Genomic DNA, 6,212 nt, shown 5'->3' with positions numbered 1-6,212 from the left:
TGTGCAAAATTAATCCAGTCCCTTTGGGTATAAACATTATGATACAGTCTTGTAATTACATGTTCACACACTGTTTTTCCCCTCAGGACCACTGTTGTATTCAGCTCACAGGAAGGAACAACGCTCTGCAAAAAATCAGCTGGTCAAGCTTCTGCTTCTCTTTTGTTTCCTCTTTAAGGACTGGTACATGGTCCTGTGCCATGTTTAGTGCGTCCTGTCCAACCTTGCTCCAGGAACAGAATTAGCTTCCTCCTGGGCTTTGCAGCAGTACTCATCACCATGATACCCTAGTGGTTCAAATATAAACTGATCTATTTTCAGAATGTTTCTCTGACTGACATAGTATTATAGGTGTTTTTGTTTGGCACATGAAGTTACTTCCAACTTATTTTGAGAGGACATAACCCAAAAGTTAAAGAATTCAGCTGAACACACAGAAAAATACATGCGATCGGTGACCATTTGTGGAGGTCTGGTTTAAAAGATTTATAGAATAATAGAACTGTATTTATCTAGCATTCTTATATAAAATATGTGGTACATAATCAGGTACAGAATCTAGTCTCACAAAGGAAAATTTAACTGCCTTGAACCTGAAACTCTCTTTCTGATCTCCTGATTCAGAAACTTCTGATGTTCTCAATAGATTGAAACACATTTTAGAGAAAAACAAGCTTCATTACTGCATAGCCCAGATTCACTAACTCTCCCTCCATCACCCTCAGTGTTGATTGTATTGGTAATGTGCTCCTCCAGCACCACAGCTTTTGCTCAATTTCTTTCTTTCTTACTTGTTTCTTCCTTATCCCTGGATCTACATCACAGACCCAAGCTTCAACCTTTCCCTTTCTCTCCTCCACAATTTAACCTGGATTCATCCTCTCTGCCTAATCTTCTTACAAACTTTTCCTTCTTTTTGACCCCAGTCCCTTCTTTTTCCACCCGAGTCCCTGCACTGCAGCTCATCATCATGTTTTGTCCAGTTAGTCCTTCCCCTTTTTTTGCCAAATCCATATCTCAGTATGAGTTTGTGATTCACAGGTAAATAACCTGAATACAATTTTTACTGAAATTCCATGTCATTTAAGTTTGAATTGATCTTTTTAATGAATGGCACACACATGGGGAAGGAAACTTTCTTTCAGCATCACCCTTTTTTCAATGATCCTTTGAAATAATATGTACATCTGCAGGAGCTGTGGACAATCTAATGCCAAAATGTCTTGGGGTATGATGAAACCTTACACTGACCTGTGCACTTCTTCAGTCAGGGACATTCAGTTGATTTTCTTATATAAACCATATCCGTTAGTGATTTTCAAAGTGTGAATAGTAATGAAGTTGCATTTATGATGCTTAATTTGATTTTTAATTTGGCCTCCGTGGGTCAGTGCCTCAGAGAAATGCTGCTGCTGATAGGCATCATCATGTGAAGAAATCTGCATTTAGGCCAGCTGTGTTTATGTATCATTCACACTGGTACCATACAATGGAGAAAATCACAAATTTGACTCTAATTGTGGCAGCTGTGTTCAGTGAAGTGTCCAAATTAGAAGCGACCTATAAAAGACTGGATAATTTGTAAAAGGAATGTGCTCCGGGGAATTTCCAACACAATGGAATATTTTGGGAGTAAGCTTTCAAAACAAATAGGATATTATATATGAATAAAAAACATGAATGATGCATATAACCATGAATGAACTTTCTGAATGTATCGTTGTGTCCTTTGATAGAAAATATTACTTAAAAGACTCAAAACATTTGAGTTTCAAGTCCCAGTAAAAGAGGATGAAGCAGGTCCTGACACACCCCCTCCAACAACAACAAAATTAAAGCAGTTTTAAAAGACAAAGGTACAAATATTCTGCAAGCATTAGCTCTGCAAGTGAAGCTAAAGCCCTGCATACACCAAAAGCAAAAATTTAACTTCCGCAGCATATATTGTGAAAGCAAAAAGCATTACCTCATCAGGCAATCTGAATCCAGGAATTCTAGCCAATTTGTTAGCCTGCCTGGTGGTTTTGTCAGCTGATTGTTAAAAAATTAAAATAATAAAATAAAATAAAATAAAATAAAATAAAATAAAATAAAATAAAATTTATGTTGTTAGATATACTTTAATTTTATTTTCTGATTTTCTGCTCACTTTATTCAAAAGATTGGCTTCCCACAAGCTTCACTGCTTTCTGTAAGTTTAAGGAAGTAGATATGTGGAGATATTGGCATTCTGTATTTTTCCTATTTTAGTATAGCCTGTACCACAATAATAACCCGGTACTTGCTTCACTGCCTGCCTAAAATACTTACAGAAGAAAATAAATTTAAAATGACTCAAACCTCTCTCCAATTCCAAATGAAAAAAAAAAGTTTTAAAATTTTTGAGTGAATCAGACTCTGACAAGGTTTAGAATATGAATGACGTGGGTCTAGGTTACAGGAAATTTGTTGCAGAAAGATTTAAATAGAACACTCAATTTATGGCTTAGTATTGCAGCACTCTGGGCATCTTTTTGCTAACTGCCCAAAATATGACTGACTTCTCCATCCACTAAACATAAGTTCCAGCCTTAAGTAGGTCATTAAGGTTAGCTTTATATAAAGCTACCTATAGTATAGGAAAAGCTGAATTATATTCCCTTAGACTTAGAAAACATGGTCTAGATGAAATCTCCATATAACAGCACCCTTCTGCTTGGGGAAAAAAAAAAGAAAAAAAGAAAAAAAAAAAAAGCTCACTCAGACATCTTAAAAATATTTTTCAGTTAAAATGGTCTTTCAAGAATAGCCTTATGTGGACTCACCTGATTTCTACCTCATTTTTTTTCCAATACATGATGGAACAGAAAGAAGAAAAGATGTTTTGCAAGGTTGGACCCGATAATCTCTTGAGGTCCCTTCCAACCCCCACAATTCTGTGATTCTGTAATGTTCCAGAGGAAGGATCAGAACTCAGTGATGCTGGCTATTTCAAGGTCTAGCCCAAATTCAGTGTCATGGAATTTAATATGTACTAGCATGTTTGGACAAAACAAACAAACAAACAAACAAAAAAACCTAAGTACACTGATAAATGAGTAATGACAGGCTAGACAGGAATAAAACCAGGAACAACAGCAGATATCAGCAAACAGGAACCAGCAGTATATGTGTCCAGAAGCAAATCTGCTTATGGTGTGCTTAGTAAGTGCTGAACAGCAGGAATATCATACCTCTTGTTGCCCAGATTATGGTAAAACAGTGACAGGTAGATTAGGGAGAGTCCAAAAGACAGTGGGAAAAGTGGTTGGAGTAGGTGTTTAGGCATAGAGTTATGAGGAAAAACTGCAAGACTTGTATTAGTCCAACATAGACCATGGCCCAGGTGGGACATGTAAATAGAAATGTACATATGAAGAAAATAGGGAGAGCATTTTAGTAAAGGATGGGAAAAAAAAAAAAAAAACACAACTATTTAACCACTGCAGCTATTAGTGTGTAGTTTCATCATTGTGAAAGCAACAAATAACACATTTGGTTTGTTTGGTTTGTCTGTTACAATAAACAAACGCCTTCCCTGATGATTGAACTTTTGTGCTGTTTGACCAATATCAAATTTCTAAGTCTGCTCCAATATTAATATACTAAGTATAAACGTAACAGTTGGATTGGGGGTACTCACCCTGTACAGGACTTCCAGCACATTGGAAGTGGTTTTTTTCCATACACTAGTTAAAAGCCTAATCACATAAATTTGGAACTCTGAAATACTGTTATATGGCACCTGGAAAGGAACATAAAGTTACATAAACAGGTCCTTAGAAGCTTTTCTGAGGTCAGGACTAACTTTCAGCATTCACAGGAGGAAGATGTGTATGCCTGAAAGACACTGGTGCAGCGTAGAGGCCCATGAATGTGCACTATATTCAGACACAGCTTGGGCTGTTAAAGGAGAAAACCATATTTTTCATTCATATTATTATTATTTCACTATTACATAATTAATATTATAAATATTAATATATATATAATATTATATGTAATATTATATGTTATTATTTCATATTATTCATCATGTACTGGAGCTTCAATGCCTCTGTCAAGAAGGGCTCCCTTTCTGGGACGGTTCTCAATCATATCCTTATTCACATTCTTGTCAGTTACATAACTGAAACCCTGTAGCAAAGGTGGCATAATTAGGAGAAGATTAGCTTAAGCATGTTTCTGTAATCTTCCTTCCTACTCAAGCCCGGACAGGCTTCCATCACATATAGAACCTTACTGAGGTAAGGTCTAAGGTTACCTCTGCCTGATAGGAGAGAGCAAGATCATTTTGCAGATTCCAGTGAAGATCCTGAGATATATCCTCCAGTTACATTTTCAGAGAACAAACCGTGGCTCCCTCTCAAGGAGGAGACTGGCTGTGTCATATTCTACTGCCGACTTCTGGTAATAAAGACTCCATCACATAAACGGTGCACCCTACAGAGAATAAAAGGATAATAGGATCTCCTGTGCTTGAATAAGAGGCTGGAGCTTTTATTCACATTTTAACTTGCTTCATTAAAAAATCCTGATTACTTCGGGATTGTGGTCCTATCTCCCCAGAGGCTAATATCGCATGAGAACAAAATTCATTTTCACTGTAACTGTGACTCTCTGTTAGGAGCAAAGATGTCTTGGTTGTTTTTTGTTTTGGTTTGGCTTTGTGCACCTTGTCATCTCAATGGGAAAAGAGTTCATGCAACAAGTGCTAAAAATGCAAACACTTTAAGAGAAGACAAATCTGTGTACTGAAAAAATGGTAAAAAAAAATTGTTTGTGAGAAATATTTGTTAAAGTTGAGTTGTTTGGAACAGTTGCAAAATTTGTATAGTATGTTCATCTGTTTGGAGAAAGGCTGAACTGTGCTGAAATCCTGAATTGATTTTAGCTTCCTCATGCCTAACAAAAGGCAGAGATTTTTATTTATTTATTTATTTATTTTTCCATTTGTAGTGCTTAACAGTTTTAGGAAAAATAAAAAAGGAATAGAAATAAAGCCCCTGTAGAGAGAAACTAAGAAACCAATAGGCATACTTTTAACTTGCCACTTTCAAATCTACAGCTACATATATTTTTCAAACACAACTAGCTACTTTGTCTGCTTAATTATGTGTATAATTATAAAACATTATTGTGAATTCAGTCCCATTATGTGCACTGTGTTTAGTACACTGAGTTGGTTTTCATGCTGTGACATTACTTTAGACCTCCCTGCATCGAAACCTAATCTTCTTGGATGCTTTTTCACTGCCATGTAATCACACACCATTCAATCTTTTTAGACTGTTTTAGACTTCTCACTCTCTTCAGCAACTCTAGTGGAAGACCCTTGTCCCAAGTTCATTCATTCCAACTTCACGACATATTGCACCCAATAATATGTTTCCATCTGACTAGCAGTAAGCAGTACAGAAACAATGCAGACATTTGTATTACACTCAGCTCACCCACAGCAGTGCAGTCAGTCCCATACAATTCTACCTGACATGCTGTTCATTTAAGTGTATTCAATGTACTGTCTGTAGTTGATATTTCCATATAAAATTTGTCACAAAACTTGCTTGCACTTTCTTTTTTTTTACTAGATTGTTGGAATATTGCAGATAAAATAAAGAATGTAAAAAAAAAAAATCCATATACATGTACATGAGGGTAATAGCTTTTTTTTTTTTTTTTTTTTTTTTAATGTTTTGTTTCCTTTTAAGATGAGCAAAATTTAGAAGCAAAAGAAAAAAGAAATGTCTTCATATTCACAAAACAGTAAGTCGATATTTACAAGTTTCAATTCTAGCAAGACAACAGAGACTTATGGAAAAAAGCAAGGTCAAGATTTTCTCTCATGGAAAATCTTGATGTGAAATTAAACTTTTCCTTACATAGCTTAAATCTTTGGAACCCTCTATTAACTCAAATATGCATAAAGTGCACATGAATTCTATCACAACATATCACCAAGAGATACAGAGAGAAGACAAATACATGTACAATATGGACAAGGGAAAACAATACTTGCATCACTCAAATATTTGCATTATATATGAAAATTGCATCACTTGCACCTCAGTTTATGTGGTCCTGTAGTATTAAAGCCCCTGAGGCTGACATGGATGAAGGTATCTGGAAACTGAACAAAAACAGAGAGAAAGACTTTTGATTGAACAGTGCCTGAAGCTATTAATTGGAGAATA

The 6,212-nt window shown here is 35.7% G+C and overlaps 1 protein-coding gene across 1 annotated transcript in view; it reads right to left on the bottom strand.

Annotated features, from left to right (window-relative positions):
- XKR4 (XK related 4) overlaps positions 1 to 6,212 on the bottom strand; it is a 230,703-nt gene that overhangs the window by 149,652 nt on the left and 74,839 nt on the right. The window lies entirely within an intron of this gene.

The sequence above is a fragment of the Anas acuta genome, chromosome 2 (assembly GCF_963932015.1).
Source record: "Anas acuta chromosome 2, bAnaAcu1.1, whole genome shotgun sequence".
NCBI classification, from domain to species: Eukaryota; Metazoa; Chordata; class Aves; order Anseriformes; family Anatidae; genus Anas; species Anas acuta.
This window is presented reverse-complemented; position numbering and strand designations above follow the sequence as displayed.